The sequence below is a fragment of the Taudactylus pleione genome, unplaced genomic scaffold (genome assembly GCF_031769625.1).
Source record: "Taudactylus pleione unplaced genomic scaffold, aTauple2 ptg000080l, whole genome shotgun sequence".
Lineage (NCBI taxonomy): Eukaryota > Metazoa > Chordata > Amphibia > Anura > Myobatrachidae > Taudactylus > Taudactylus pleione.
Window position 1 is genome coordinate 200,991 of NW_028284482.1, and position 17,528 is coordinate 218,518.

Below are 17,528 nucleotides of genomic sequence, written 5' to 3' on the forward strand. Positions count from 1 at the left end.
TGGATGTAATTATCCTCAAATTAAATCTGAAAGTCTGCAGTTAAAGCACATCTTGTTTGTTTCATGTCAAAGCCATTGTGGTGGTGAATAGAGGCCAAAATCTGAAAATTCTGTCAATGTCCCAATATTTATGCACCTGACTATATATATCTGTCTGTCTGTATATCTATTTATTAGTGGCTAGTTGTATTTTCATTGGTTTGGTAACCAAGGATTTGGAAACCCCCCTTTCAAAATCCTGCGTTTGCCACTGACCAGTATATTTTGATGTCTCTAAAATGTGCAATCCCAAAAACACCTATCCCAACTATATAGCCCCCCTAAGTACCAGGCCCCTACTTTTTTCCCAATTTCCAATACCTTTTTTATTTTCACCCCAATAATGACATGTCTTTTTTGGGGTGAATGAAGTTATTTTATTTGCCTTATTAGTAATTAGGGGGTGTCCAAAGGGTTCTGAACCATGTCTTCACATCTGTACCCCAAAATATGAATTTTGCACTTCTTTTCTTCTGCCTGGTGATCTGCTTTCAATGTTTCCGATGTTTCGTGTGTGAGCAGTGGATGTGAGATACTTTCAGTGGGCGTCTCTAAGTACTGAACTGGCGAGTAAGTCATATTTTCCCAATTGCAATCCGTGAGAAATCGCAACTGCTATGGCGTTTGCGTCCACATCTGAATCAGGCCCAGAAATCAATAGATGTTTGCAATGGATTCTTGAAGCAAATTATGGGCGGAATTCAATTGATTATGCGGTCTAAAGTGACAGGAGATTGCGGGCCGCTATTCAATTTTTTTCGCGCTGATCGCGCCCATAGAGGTCAGGTTTAGCTGCGTAAAGCAGCTAAACCCGACTAAATGCTGGGCGCGACCGTGAAAAGTGATGTTTGGGTGCCCAAACAGGTCACTTTTCAACCATTTCAGCTCTCATCCACCTGGGGCTGCGAGCTGAAATGTAGCGCTGGCAGCTGATCGCGCCCGACAGGAGCAAGAATTGAATAGCTCCGTCGGGCGCAATAGGGGCTGGAAACAATTGAATTCCGCCCTATATCCTCTACTACTGTAGAATTTTAGACCCATCATTTGCTGGGTCACTAGCTTTCTGCTCTTTTCTTCCTCCACCATCCCTTCTCCCTCCCCTGTGTATCTTTCTCTCTTTACCTTTCCTGTGTCTCTCTCCCTCTCCCATATCTCCCTCCCTCCCTGTGTTCCTCTCCCTTACTCTCCCTCTCCTGTGTCTCTCTTTCAATTTCGCTCTTCCTACCCATGTCTTTGATTTACTCTCCCTCCCTGTCTCTCTCTCTCTCTCTTTGCTCTCCCTCCTCCATGTTTCTGTATTTCACTTTCATTCCTCATGTATCTCTCTCTTCCCCGTGTCTCTCTCTCCCTCCCCCATTTCACTCTAACCCCACCCCATGTCACTCTGTCTGTCCCTCCTCTGTGTCACACTCTCTCTTCCTTCCCGTGTCTCTATCCCTCCACCATACCTATAGGGAGCACCAGTGACAGAACTGCTGGAGACAATGGAGGTGGTTACCTGCAGACGCGAGCACTGAAGGGGGCGCCTTGACCTCCTCCATTACCCTGGGTTCCACTTTAGGTGCCCCAGAGCCTGGTTAAGCAGTGAGCACAGGCAGCTCCCCCAGAGACACCAGGTCAGATCAACAACAAGTTGTAACTCACAATTCACAGCACATAGACAATGTAGAATATAACACAAGCAATAAGCAGCATCATGTAAGGATAGGGTTTTGTTTTATCAAGCCTACTGTTAAATTATTGGTGCTTCTGAGGTCAGGGTGTTGGTAAGGGGGGAGAGGACGTACAGTAACTCTGGGTGCTGCTGAATTTGGGGTGTTGGTCAAGGGGAGATGTAACTTTGGGCTCTGCTGAATTTAGGGTTTTGGTCAAGGGGGGTGTAATTGTGGGTGTTTCTGAATTTGGGGAGTTTATGAAAGGGGATGTAACTATGAGTGTTACTGTGGATGGAGTTTTGGTCAAGGGGGCAGGGTAACTATGGATGCTTCCTAGGTTAGGGTGTTGGTATGAGGGAGTGTGTCTCTGTGTGCTGCTGGGGTTAAGGTGTGTCTCTTGGTGCTGCTGGTGTTGCGGTGTTGGTCAGAGGGGTAGAAGTGTAATCCTGGGTCTGCTGGGGTGTTGGTAGGGCCAGTAAGGGTTTCTCTGGGTGCTGCTGAAGTTGGGGTGTTGGTAGGTAGGGGACTGTGTCTCTCGGTGCTGCTGTTATTGGGATGTTGGTAGGTAGGGGAGTGTGTCTCTGGGTGCTACTAGGGTTGGGGTATTGGTCGGGGGTGAGTGTAACTCGGTGCTGCTTAGGGTGGGGTGAGAGCAACTCTAGATGCCACTGAGTTTGGGGTGTTGGTTGGAGGAATGTGTCTCTGTGTAGTCAAGGGGATGGCTTGTTGGTAGGGGGCAACAACCACTATCTTGCCTCCAGACACCTAGGAGTATATTTACTAAATTGCGGGATTTTAGAAGTGGAGTTTTTGCCTATAGCAACCAATCAGATTCTACTTATCATGTATCTAGCACCTTCTAGAAATTAATAGCTAGAATTTGATTGGTTTCTATGGGCACCAACTCCACTTCTTAAAAATTACCCCTTAGTATGAACTTATGCCCCTGTGAGTGATGTCACATCCTGTACCTGCTCTCTCCTTGCCTTGTGATTGGATGAACCACGTTCCCTGCAATAATGTCAGGTCATCATTGGAGATCCACTCCGGGCTCCTGGAGAATAAAAGTGGGTGATGGACACACTTCTGCAATCTTCACTGAAGAGGAGCGCAACATCCTTTTCTAAACGGATGCAGCAGGACTTGGCTAATGAACAACGCATGTGTACACATGTGATGATGAGTGCGCTCGATTGTCATCGTGCATATGTCACACGAGTCGAGTCTCCTGTTGGGCCCATAATTACACCTCTCAGGACTAAACATTTTTCTCCTACCCCCATAACAGCTACTCCCATATCCATACACTCCTGGTTTTAAGTGGCTTATTGCAGCTATTATCTAAAACAAATATAGTTCCCAATAGCTTGTCTGATTACTTGTGCTGATTTTCACATTTAGATGCAGTCCCAGAGGGCACCCTACTTGGAGTCTGAATGAGACCTTGTTTAAACAGCCCCACTTTAAAGAACAGTACTTTCCATCTTAAGGAATTCTTTGAATTCAACTAGACCCCTAACATTTCATTTGCACACTATGGTAGGCCTACAACTTGGTTATCCATGGGGATATTATCTGCTATGCTACTCATAGGTAATGTCAACAGTTGGAAATCCCTCACCACCAATTTATGTCAATTTAAACAATTACAAAAACAATCTCACTCCCCCTTATTTTTTCAGCACCTACAGAAGGTTAAGGGAACTTCAGGTCATCCTTGGGAAGAAAAGACAAAAGTTCTTACTTTGAGTCAATCAAAAAAATGTTGAAAGAGGCAACAAAGCTGTTTCTTTTTTGGTTAATCAGTTGAATGACAATAGAGCCACCCATACTACCACTGCAGTCAGAGACAAAAAATACTTAATCTAAGTTGTGACCCGGGTATCATCAATAACTCCTTTTAAGCCTTTTACAAATCTTTGTATAATTTTTCAGCTGACTCTTCCTCCATTCCATTCCAATTTTCCAGTATCCAACAGTATTTGGAAAGCTGTAATCTCCCCAAACTGGACAGCTTCTCCTTTTTCAAACATCTCAAAGGAAGAGGTGATGGTTGCACTGAAATCCAAAAATTCTTCTAAACTCTATGGCCCTCATAGCCAACCCATATCTTATAACAAAATATTTTCTCCAGTTCTGGTGTCCTACTTGGTAGCACTGTTTAATAGGTGCAAGATTACTCCTTCAATGTTTACCCAGCTTGTTTGGTAATAGTTGTTATACTGACGCCTGATTTTGTGTTTAGTTGATTTCAAGTGTCTAATGTAAAATAAACAGATGAAACAGCAAAGAAACGTAAATCACCCCACAATTTTCTCTATTTATAGGCCCATTTCCTTTTTAATTTGTACTTCAAATTATTTACAAAAGTTTTTGTGAACATGCTTAACTCATATTTGCCTCTGCTTATTGACCCTGAATGGTTGATTTAGACCTGATCTCCCACATAAATTAAATTTGTCTTACATCTGTTGTCCTAACTCTAGATGCGGAGAAGGCCTTTGACTGGCTTTCTTGGTCATTTAAGTTTCAATCCCTTAGTAATTATGACCTCTATGGCAATTGTTTGCAGGCTATTGTACCTGCTTTACCCTGAGAAATGGGACACTTAAGGGTTACCTCCTGTCCCCACTAATTTACGCCCTCATCATTGAACCACTAGCTGCCAGAATCAGACTTAACCCCAATATTAACGGAGTTGCAATTGATAATTCCACTTACAAAAATTCCCTATTTGCTGATGACAAGCAGTTGACCTTGTCTTCCCTGCATACCTCACTCTCTAATCTCCCTTTGGATCTTGACACGTATGGCAAACTTTCAGGCCATATGATCAACAGTACTAAGTCGGCGACTTTTCATTTACCCCCTCACACCCTGAAGCTCTTAGAGCTAAATTTGGAATTCTTGTAAAGGCTGTTAGAAATTCATTATCTTTGCAATTCCTTTGATAAATATTATAGGCAAATTTTTCAGGCTAACTACATCCTGTTGCCAAATGTGATTGGGGGAATTCAGCTGGGTGAGATCCTCTCTGGGTGGGACTTCTCTGGCAGAAATAATTCGGTAAAAATAAAAATTTTACCAAGATTGTTATACCTATTTCAAAAGCTACCAATTAGGGTCTGACTTCCAACCTGTTCAGTCTCTTTGTGGCAAGTTCATCTGGCAGAGGAATAGGCTGAGATAAGGCATGCCTCGCAAGGTCTACTGCTGATGGTGGTCTGTGATTCCCTATTTTGAATGATATTACCAGGCCTCTCAAATTAGTCGCATTTTGTACTGGTAGTCATGACCAAACATGAAAACAATAGGTAGATATTGAACATTTGCTTGTGAAGGACTAGGAAGTATGATTTCTTTACTAGCTTCCTAGTGTACCAAATGTGGCTGGCCCCTGCTTATGCTGTTCCATTTGTTCATTTTACATTAGACACTTGGGATCAGCTAAACACAATCTGGACTGGTGTTGTTGTGCTGTCTGCTTTGTCCATCTGGGCTGTTGCTGATCCACCTGGGCTGGAGCTGTCTGCTGCGTCCATCTGGGCCCAAGTTCTGGACCCCCCGAAAAAATAAAAATATATTTTTTTGTGTATTATACAGTATATTTGCCTGTGTGCATGTTAGGCTTAACCGCACAAGATCTAGCAAGTCGGCAACGGAACCTAGTGCTGCCCGACTCCAGTCGTCATCAATCTGTGCTCTGGGCCCAAGTTCTGGAGCTGGAAACAAAATAAAAACATATTGTCTTTTTTTTCAAATAATTGTCTGTGTGTCTGTGCGTGTTAGGCTTAGCCGCACAAGATCTAGCAAGTCGGCAACGCAACCTAGTGCTGCCCGACTCCGGTCGTCATCAATCTGTGCTCTGGGGAGTGTGGAGGAAGTGCAAAAGGAGGATGAGGAGGAAATTTGTGTCCTATCTGAAGTCTGACAACAGTTGTGAAGGCATCTGTTCCATTTGTAAAGCCAAAGTTAGCAGAGGAAGGGACGTTAACCATCTAGGCACCTCCTCACTGTTACATCATTTGCAGGGAGTTCATGCAATTTGTTTAACAAAATTATAATTTGTAAATTAATAACAAGCAGTCCAGTATCAGCTACCAGCAGTTTGGACCAGCACATGCAATCTCCACGACCAACACCCTCATCATCAACCTCCTCCTTAATAATTGAAGGTAGTCCTTCCAAAAGATGTTTTGTGGGGGCCCAAACAAACCAAGGAGTTCAGCCACGAAAGTGTCAGTCCTAGTGGCTAAAGTGCTTGGTTTTTTAAAATGTGCATGTCCTTTTTAATATCTCACATAAGAGTGGGTGGGAGGGACAATTCCATCTTGCACCTCTTTCTTTTACATTTGGCACAATTTGGGGCATTGCCGACTGACATTATTATAGTTTATTACACTGCCATCCTGTCTGCCACTGCTGTGTGGCAATGTTTCATAGATGTCCTATATTTTTTTAAACTGCCATGCGTTTGTGCTGCTGCTCTGTTGCTTACTTTAGCCAGCCAGCTTGCTGCAGCCTTTGGCCTGTATTGGTGAAAAATAGTTAAATCAATATTGTGAGCTGTGAGGTGGTTAAAAATGCCTATAAATGCTTGAAAATGATTGTTATTAAGGTTAATAATACTGTAGGAACAAAAACAGGCCCAAATTATGTGGTTTTAGCTGTTTATATAATTTTTTGGAAAAAATACAGATCCAAAACCAAAACCTAAAAACATAACACCAAGGAAAAAAAGTCCCAAACCAGAATCAGATGCAAAACCAGGGGAGATCCAGATCCAAAACCAAAACACGGCGGTCGGCACACATCTCTATATATAAGTATGCTCTGCAGTTTTCTGTTTTCAAAGTATTACTATGGTGTTATATGATTTTTGGGATGGTTTTCTTATTGTACGCATATGTATCGTATCTTCTTGCCCTTTTGTGTATTTATTCTTTTTTTTAAAATAACAGATTAAAAAAATAATAATCTACCATGGGTAGTTTGCTAGATTGCCTTGTGCTGAGAGTTATTTAAAAAAAACCTGCTCTTCCACAAGCAAGACTATGAGATAATTTAAAGAGTGAATTGCAAAGCACCAGTCCTCAATTAAATGAATACTGAAAGGAAAACCCAATGACCAGTCTGTTGCAAAACATTTGAAAGATTTTAAATACTACAGAGTTGAAACAACTTGGCCGCACAACTACTTGCATGCACACAGAAAAATTAGGATATTTTCTCATATAAGCATTTATGTGACTGCATCAACCCTATTTGTCCTTCTTGGTCAAATAGTGTGAATCACCATCAGTGCGCACTGACAATAGATCTGTCTGGGATATGAGACTGCTCTACATGTATGCACAACTCTGCATAACCCATACTTTCCTTGACATGCCCTTGACGCGACTTCACTATGTGTAGCCTACATGTGAAAGTCTTTTTGCCACCCAGTTATGCCCATTCAGCTGCAAGTAATGATGCAACTGAGATGTGTACAACTCTGAATCACCCATAGACGTGTGCGCATATGCAATACTAAAAGATTTGTCATAAAAACTGACTTACACTCAACTCTGAATCATCCCCAATTTGTCTACATTGAAGTATAATATCATTGATTATATACCTATCTTATGCAGAATAGCCAGTTCCCTCTGTTGACTATTCTGCATGAGATAGGTATGAACAGAGGTATGTACTGATTACTGAAGCTGCAAACACACTGGGCTCATGCATTTTGTTTATTGTTTTCCAAATGCATCTCAGCACTGCACATGCAGACCAGGTCTTAGCACTGGACTACTTGCATGAAGGGGGCCATATGGGGGTAGGAAGGGCTGTGTAAACACTGGTGAAGTAGAGTAGATGCATCTACAACTCCTATACTATATTTTGAAGACACGTTAGAGAAATTGTTATGGCACAGGTGTAATACTCATGAGTCACATTTTTAGTTACTACATTCAAACTGGATGATTATGAAATAATTGTATCTGACTGTGAGATCTCTAGAACATAGATGATGCTTCTATACTGAGTTGCATGTACTATTGTGATTATATAATCTTACTTTAATGTCTGACATGACATGTCTAAGGCTGGTTCATGCACTGGTATGGTCAATCAGTGCATGCATGTTATTGTGTCATTGCTTTGAGGTCTACATACAGAGTGATACTGTAAATCTCATTTTTTTTATGAGGATAAAGCCAGCAGTTGTTATGAACATCAATGCGTACATTGGTTTTACTTGATTTTTTATAATTTGCAGACCTTACATCTATGTATTTTATTACTAAAGTGTTAACATGTGTAAATATTTGTGTTTAGCAATTCACAAGGTTATATAATATTTATATAATATTTATTATTTTTGGTTAGGGTCTAATCATAGGCAAACACAGGGGAGGGTTTCCAGTTGTCCCCCCAAAAAACCCTTCCCCATCCCTCTTGGCCAGCTGCTCAAATCATGACCACAATAGCAGCAGCATATACTAGAGCTATGGCCACAACTACTGGTTTTATTATGTAAGTATATTTATTATGGGATGTTTACCCTTTTCCTGATCACCTACAGTCAGGTCCATAAATATTGGGACATTGACAGAATTTTCATATTTTGGCCTCTATTCACCACCACAATGGCTTTGAAATGAAACAAACAAGATGTGCTTTAACTGCAGACTTTCAGATTTAATTTGAGGGTAATTACATCCAAATCAGGTGAATGGTGTAGGAATTACAACGGTTTCTATATGTGCCTCCCACTTTTTAAGGGGCCAAAAGTAATGGGACAAACTAAACAATCCTAAATCTAACTTTCACTTTTTAATACTTTGTTGCAAATCCTTTGCAGGCAATTACAGCATGAAGTCTGGAACACATAGACATCACCAGACGCTGGGTTTCATCCCTGGTGATGCTCTGCCAGGCCTCTACTGCAAATGTCTTCATTTTCTGCTTGTTCTTGGGGCATTTTCCCTTCAGTTTTGTCTTCATCAAGTGAAATGCGTGCTCATTCGGATTCAGGTCAGGGGATTGACTTGGCCATTGCATAACATTCCACTTTTTAGCCTTAAAAAACTCTTTGGTTGGTTTTGCAGTATGCTTCGGGTCATTGTCCATCTGCACTGTGAAGCGCCGTCCAATGAGTTCTGAAGCATGACTGAATATGAGCATATAATATTGCCCGAAACACTTCAGAATTCATTCTGCTGCTTTTGTCAGCAGTCACATCATCAATAAATACATGGGAACCAGTTCCATTGGCAGCCATACATGCCCACGCCATGACACTACCACCACCATGCTTCACTGATGAGGTGGTATGTTTTGGATCATGAGCAGTTCCTTTCCTTCTCTTCTCTTCCCATCACTCTGGTACAAGTTGATCTTTGTCTCATCTGTCCATAGAATGTTGTTCCAGAACTGTAATGGCTTTTTTAGATGTTGTTTGGCAAACTCTAATCTGGTCTTCCTGTTTTTGTGGCTCTCCAATGGTTTGCATCTTGTGGTGAACCCTCTATATTCACTCTTGTGAAGTCTTCTCTTGATTGTTGACTTTGACACATATACATCTACCTCCTGGAGAGTGTTCTTGATTTGGCCAACTGTTGTGAAGGGGTTTTCCTTCACCAGGGAAATAACTCTTTTGTCATCCACCACAGTTGTTTTCCGTGGTGTTCCGGGTCTTTTGGTGTTGCTGAGCTCTCCGGTGCATTCTTTCTTTTTAAGAATGTTCCAAACAGTTGATTTGACCACACCTAATGTTTTTGCTATCTCTCTAATGGGTTTGTTTTGATTTTTCAGCCTAATGATGGCTTGCTTCACTGATAGTGACAGCTCTTTGGATCTCATATTGAGAGTTGAAAGCAACTGATTCCAAATGCAAATGTCACACCTAGAATCAACTCCAGACCTTTTACCTGCTTAATTGATAATGAAATAACGAGGGAATAGCCCACACCTGTCCATGAAATAGCTTTTGAGTTGATAGTCCCATTACTTTTGGCCCCTTAAAAAGTGGGAGGCACATATTAAAACTGTTGTAATTCCTACACCGTTCACCCGATTTGGATGTAATTACCCTCAAATTAAATCTGAAAGTCTGCAGTTAAAGCACATCTTGTTTGTTTCATTTCAAAACCATTGTGGTGGTGAATAGAGGCCAAAATATGAAAATTCTGTCAATGTCCCAATATTTATGGACCTGACTGTATGTTATTTAGGGCTCTATTTACTACAATCCGCATTTGTAATGCAGATTGTAGTGTGATATTATCGACTGAATTCGCAGGTAATATCATAGGGATTTACTACAAGTACCTTGCAGGGACAGAGCTTGCGATAAAGCTCTGTCCCTTTGAATCCCCTCCGCACACTAGTCACAGTATTTTCGCAAAAAATACCGTGACAAAGTGCCCGCGCATGCGCCGACCGTCCGCCGCTGCTCCCCCCCCCCCGACACTAAGCCCCGAGCTCTGCTCTGCCTTTTAGAGCAGAGTAGGAGTCCGGTAACCGGGGGAGACCCTGGATAACGCCAGCTCCAGGTGGCGTTATTATCACAGGGCTTTCCCTGATATTTGTTTACAATTTATTTTTAGTAACTCTGGTCGGATCACATTTCCCATTACAATTATGGGAAATGCGATATGCTTACTAAAAATAAGTGATACTTAGGGGTTGGAGTAGAATTTTACGAATTCTACTCCAATTGCCCTGTAATAACTATAGGTGATACTAAAATAATGTGAAAAGGGTGTGAAAACACCCTTTTTCACTTTATTTTAGTACAAATAATGTTAATAAATAGAGCCCTTAGAGTAGATTACATAAATGTTTGCTATAGAAAGTTATTGTTTTCTATACTATATACTATTTCTAGTGTGTTCAGGGCCAGATTTGCTCCAATGCAGAGAAAGGACTTGGGTTGTTGAATGGTGCTCACCAGGGGCAGATAAAGAGAGGAGGGGGCCCGTGTGCATTTCCCTCTCGGGGCCCCCTCCTCTAGCGAACTGACAGAAGCATGTGCATTAGGGAAATCACTGGGAAAATGGTTGTCGCGTCATTTTCCCGGTGTCCTGCACATGCGCAGTAGACGCCAGGCACAAACGGCGGCAGCCATTTTCCAGGAGTTTTGTGTAGCTCTACTCCGGCCGACATGGGAGAGGTAAGTAGAAAAGAGTATTGGTGCAGGGGGGTGTGCGTTGTGGGCCCCCCTGGTTCTCAAACCTAGAAAATAATTTTGCTGGCACTACTGCCCTCTCTAGTGGCTTACTGTGATCGCTGTCTCTGTATATGTCTGTAGTATTACATACACTACACTTTGTATGAGACAGAGTTTAGTTTTGTTAAGTGATAATTATGCCCTTGTCATGAGCAAGCCATACTCACTCTAAAACATACTTGCCAAACCTCCCTGGAGACTTCCTGAAATAGTAGCAATCTCCCTGATTCCCTGAAGAGTCTAGCAATCTCACTGATTACACCTTACCCCATTATGTAGCTGTTATATCAAAAAAAATCAGAGATATATACATTCAAATGGGATCATTAGTATAATTTCCCTCCATGGGTTATAAGACACAATGATCCATATGTCTACATGTATTTTCTGAAAATTATCAGTGTGTTTTCATTAACAAGTCACACACAGGACAAGCAGTTACAGGGCGAGGTATTCTCTCCCCTTGTGCACTGCCAGTCCATATTGCGATTAGCTGGGCCGTAACTAGGTTGGTGTGGTAGGTGCACCCGCACAGAGCGCACATGCCCTATGGGTGGAACCGGCCACTTCCACCCGTGATCACAGCCACTACCTGTCTTCTACAGCCCGCTACAATGTATAATAGTAGCGGTGTGCCCGGCTCCTTATCTACTGGGCGCACCGCTACTAATACACATTACATAGGGCAGCGCTACAGCTGCCTGCCCCTGTGGTCCGCCCCTTCCCGTCTGCTGTAGTGTCATAGAGAGACTGGGAGAGACATAATCACATCTCTCCCAATCCAGTCCCACAGTGCCTTGCGCCGAGGAGCCTTTCCTCTGGCGTTGGGCTGCAAGCATGCAGCTGGCGGATACAGATACTGTGGCTTTCCCCTGGCTCCCACAGTGATGCTCTGAGGAGCTTTGTTACACAGGTAAGTGTGCTTCATTTAGGAGAGACACCCGGCGGCAGTGGGGAATTTGTACTGTGTGGCTTAATGTGTAAGGGGGGGGGGGGATTTGTACTGTGTGGCATAATGTGTATGGGGCATTACTACTGTGGGCATAATGTGTAAGGGGCATTACTAGTGGGTGGAGTAATCTGTAAGGGGCATTGCTACTGTGTAGTCATTCTGTGTAATTGGCATCACTACTGTGTGGCGTAATCTGTAAGGGGTATTACTAGTGTGTTGTCGTTCTGTGTAATGGGCATTACTTCTGAGTGGCATAATCTGTAAGGGGCATTACTACCATGTGATCAAACTATGTAATGGGCATTACTACTGTGGGGCATAATATGTAAGGGGCATTACTACTTTGTGGTCATTCTGTATAATGGGCATTATTACTGTGTGGCATAATCTGTAAGGGGCATTACTACCATGTGGTCATACTATATAAGGGTAATTACTTTTGTGTGGTCATTCTGTATAATGGGCATTACTACTATGTGGTGTAATCTGTAAGGGGCATTACTACTGTGTGATCATTCTGTGTAATGGGCATTACTACTGTGTGGCGAAATCTGTAAGGGGCATTACTACTGTGTGGTCATTCTGTATAATGGGCATTAGTACTGTGTAGTGTAATGTGTATAAGGGACACTACTGTGTAGTGTAATGTGAAAAAGGGGCACTACTGTGTAGTGTAATGTGTATAAGAGGCACTACTGTGTCTTGTAATGTGAATTGGTGGTACTATAGTGTGGCCACGCCCTTTCCCCACAAAAACTTTATTCGGCCACGCACCTACAACGCACGCCTTCCCTGTTTACAATATGGGGGGCATCAATACTCTTTCTGGCACAGGGCTCCAAAAAGTCTAGTTACGGCTCTGGCAATTAGCGTGCTTTCAGTGGGATGCTACTCCTCTGCCTACTGGGCAGACCTACCCGGCTTCCAGGGGCTGCAGCCAATGGGGTCCCAAGAGGACAGTGTTTTGCGCATGTGAGGCAACATGCCACTCATGCACATGCACCAGTCCCAGCACATTCCAGGTCCATTGCACAGGTGCCGGGACTGTCTCCTTTCCACGAGCAGCGGAAGCCCCCCTCATCCAAGAGGGTAGGAACCACTGCTGACAATGGTCCTGATTCAGCAAGGATCGTTATTGCGATCGCAATAGTGATTACACACGCAGTCTCACATATGGACACCCCCTTACCTTACACACATCATTAATCCTTAGCAAGACTGCTAAACCATCGGTAACATTGACTACAATCAGAGCCTCATGCACACTTACACAAGGTCTGACCTTACTCAGGAATAGCTAGCCTCATCACACGCAGTGAAAGCACAAGCTGCATATGGCAACACAGTGGCTAATTTATGTATGCCTCTGCAATGGCGTTCAAACACACTGGAGCGCCTGCTTTTCGCCAACCACCCCTCTATAACCTCCCCCAAACAGTTCTTCCTGTCAATCACTCTGCGATGGGTCTTCACACACTGCAATGCATAAGCATGCGCAGGACGCAACAATCGTCCGAGTGCATGCATAATCGCAATAGCAGTCCTTGCTGAATCAGGCCCAATAATGTGTATGTACCTGAATACATACACTCCCTGATAGGTGTTCTGGTTGCATTGTGAAAATTTAGTTGTTGCCTGCAATGTTCTTTCGTTTTAATGCTCAGTAACAAGCTATTATATCAGAAAGCTCATTAAGTACATACTACACTTCAGTGGAGCTTTAAGATATTATTATTATTATTAATGTGTGCCGAACCCCGTGTTTTGGTTTTGGATCTGGATCTCCCCTGGTTTTGGATCTGGATTGGTTTTGCCAAAACCTCACTTCCATGTTTTGTTTTTGTTTTTTGGTTTTGGATCTGGATTTTTTTCTTAAAAAATAAAAAAAACTGCTAAAATGACATAAAATGGGTCTTTTTTGTTCATACAGTATTAATAACCTCAATAATATTTATTGCCAGTCAATTTTAACCACCTCACAGCTCACAATATTGATTCTTTTCATCTAGTTAAAGGGCCAAAAGGTTTTGAGTCAGCTTGCCAGCTCAAAATTGATTGATATAATTATTAATAGAGTTGAGGACTGTGCAAAGATGATGGTTGGGATACCCTTGAGGATTGAAGAATTGATAGTTGATAGTTGGTGCAGCCCCTGGCTGTAAAATTTATAATAACTTAAAAAAAATTCATTGGTGCAGCCCCTGGCTGAATAATTAATAATAACAAGAAATTCATTGGTGCAGCCCCTGGCTGTATAATTGATAATAAATTAATTAAAAAACAATTCATTGGTGCAGCCCCAGGCTGAATAATTAATAATTTAATTAAGAAAGTAAAAAACAATTCATTGGGTGCAGCCCCTGGCTGAATAATTAATAAAAAGAAATTCATTGAATTGATAATAAATTAATAAAAAATAATTAATTGGTGAAGCCCCGGACTGAATAATTAATAATAATAAATTAATTGGTTTAGCCCCTTGCTGTAAAATTGATAATAAATGAATTTAAAAACAAATCATTGGTTCCTAAACCAACCATAACATTAATTTAAAATGTAAGGCAGCAATACCCCAACCAGCACATAATGGAAAGGAGAAAGGTGCAAGATGGAATAGTCCTTGGGCCCTTATGTTGTATACTAAACAGGACATAGCTGAAATGATTGGTTTGTTTGGACCCCCATAAAACAAGCTGCCAATGTGATAGGGACATGGAAATGAAAATTATCCCATACACAAACTGGCTTTACATTACTAGTTGTCGTCATCGTCCTCGTCATCCCCATCAGTGTGTACATCCTCTTCTTCACACAATATTAATTTGTCCCCGCTGGAATCCACCATAGGCGCCTCTGTAATTTTCTGATGTAATTGTTGGTAGAGGCCTTCAATTTGTAATTCATTTTAATGAACATCATCTTTTCCACATTTTGAGGAAGTAACCTCCTACGCCGATCACTGACAAGGTTGCCAGCTGCACTGAAAACTCTTTCAGAGCACACACTTTAGGGTGGGCAACTTAAGTAATGCAAAGCCAGTTTGTTTATGGGCCTCCAAATTGCCTCTTTTTCCTGCCAGTACTGAAAGGGATTGTCTGACATGCCTATTAGGATGTTCTCTCTGAAATAGTCCTCCACCATATTGTGAATGGAGACCTTTTCACACATAGTCACGGTAGGAGACATATCACTAGTAGGCAGTTCTCTCAGGCACAATGCAGGTGTACCTGCGCTATCTCCTTAGTTGTAATGGGAAACGGGGAGGGGGGAAAGAAAAAAAGGGGGGGGGGGTTAGAAAGTGGCAAAGTAGATGGAAAACAATATTAGGTTTGGTGTAACTCTTTGGCTGCCACAGACCTTAGTGATCCCTTCCTGAATCACTAGGATATAAACATAATTAACAAATGGGGTCTTAAAGGGCGCACAGATGGTTTTTATGGCAAATGAGGTGTTTGTTTCTTAAGATATATAGGAAATGGCAAACTATTAAATTTGAACTTATTTAATATGTAAATATTGTATATATATATATAAAAATGATAGCATGAATGAACAAATAATCTTTAGACGTACATGGGTATAGAATAAAATTGGCAGCAATTTAACAGATGTGAATGTATCACAATAAAGAAAAAGAAAACATTGTTGAAACACTGATAAATTGGTTTGCAAAAATGAAATAAAGTGAAATAAGATAAAATAAAATAAAATTCAATAGGTGCACACAGGTTAATGTAAAATCCTTAAAGTAAGGAAAGTTCCTTTAGAATGAACTCTGTATACCAGGAAAAAAGCATGTGAGTAAATCCGTAAAAAAATTGTCCTGGGGTGCACGCACCTCCTACCTTACTCAATGCTGCTATACCAGTTGGTGAGGGTGGTTAATTCTGATTGTGGTACCGTTGCTGCAGTAAACTATATTACTCAGTCCTTGTCGGTTCCTGTGTTCAGTGGCTGTAAACCTTGCGGATGAATAAGAACAGCGGGGTGATGGTTGCGGCGGCTATTGCCGTCAGAGCGGTCCCGTTCGGCAGAGCTCTTGCCTCGCGGTCGGCCTTTCTGCTCCCGTGCTTCCTGTGTAGTCTCAGCTTCAATAATGAATTGTGAACTGATGCTGATTAGATGTGGAGTAGGTGTGTCCAACGCGTTTCTCCCGGTCGGGCTTCGTCAGGGACAGTGATCCATGCTGTGGGTGTCTTCTTGTTCGTTTAAGTAGTTGCTTCTAATTGTGTCCAGCTGGCAATAATTAGCTCTTAAATGAGAGTGACTGAGCTTGATACTGCTGAAATCCCTGGCAATAAATGTTTGTTAAGGGAATTAAGTCCCAGCAAATGAAATAAAGATTTTCATTCAGGGGTGCTGATATGAAGACATTTAGAAGTAGATGTTCTAGGTAAATCACTTGCTAAAATAAAGACATTTACAGACAAAATAGGACAGGGAAAGTGCATACAATGATCTGATAGCAATTTGATAGATATACATTTCTATTAGTCTGAAAAGGTTAGAATGAAGAAGGAAAGAACAGAAATGTAGTGTTGCTAGAGTTCTTATATATTCATTGTTTATTCATTTAGGTTCTCCTTCTTTCTTCTCCTTTTTCTCTCCAGGGATTATCCTTTAAATGTGATATGTATATGTTCCAAAATAAATGAATAAATAAGTGAAAATTATGAAGCGAAATAATGAATGCTTATAAACATTGTGCAATTCCTAAGTTTGGATCTAAAAAGAAGTATTTCAATATGTATTAGGCAGGTTCTTCGGTGAATGGTCTGTAGTTTGGAGAGAGGCGCTCTTCTTATATTGCAAAAAAAATTAGCTCATTAAAGTTTCACATTGCCTAATGGGTTATTATGACCTGAGGTCAGGATCCCAAAGTGCCATCCCGGGGGTGGGATCAGGGGGGCAAGTCCTATTCCGCCCGCTCCGGGCTATAGAGAGATGGTGTCCCTTACAGTACCTGTGTTTCCTGGGGGGTCTCCCAACCCAGTACTATCCAGGCCCAACCCTCCTTTGCTTCCAAGTTCTGATGGTATTTATTGGGCGTATCTAGGGTGGTATGACTGTAAAAATCTCTCCATCCGTTGCGACCAAGGACAGACTTAGCCCCCCCGGCCCCCCGAAGTGTCACTCAGCAATCCTCGTTTAAAAATTGGGAAAGTTCAAAATCTATGTTAAGGCCGTTTGGTATTAAGGTCTTCATTTCAAATATCCACTTGCTTTCTTCCCTTGACATGGATTTAATATAATTACCTCCTCTCCAGGATGGTTTAACTAGAGAGATAGCTTGAAATGAGAGTAGGGAGGAGTCTTTGTTGTGATGTAGAAAAAAATGTTCGGACACACTGTGCGTCCTTAATCCATTTTCAATATTCCTCATATGTTCTCCGAGGCGTGTGCTAAGTTTCCTAATGGTGCGACCGATATACTGAAGTCCACAGGGGCAGGAGAGTAGGTAGATGGTCCCCTTTGAATCGCAGCTTAATTTGTCTCTCATCCTGTATTCCTTTTTGGTCGTAAAGGAAATAAAGTGAGTGATGGGAGTGGTTGTTTTCTTAGTAGTGGTTCTACATGCTCTACAGTGGTTGCAATAAAAGAAGCCTTTTCTCTTATCATTAAGCCAGTTTAGATTATTGACTTCAAGATTCTTCTTTGGTGA

General features: G+C 41.8%; 1 protein-coding gene and 1 pseudogene across 2 annotated transcripts in view; both read right to left on the reverse strand.

The window, feature by feature from the left end:
- LOC148532226 (protein shisa-9-like) overlaps positions 1-17,528 on the reverse strand; it is a 214,044-nt gene that overhangs the window by 35,956 nt on the left and 160,560 nt on the right. The window lies entirely within an intron of this gene.
- LOC148532227 (5S ribosomal RNA) lies at positions 16,818-16,940 on the reverse strand (annotated as a pseudogene).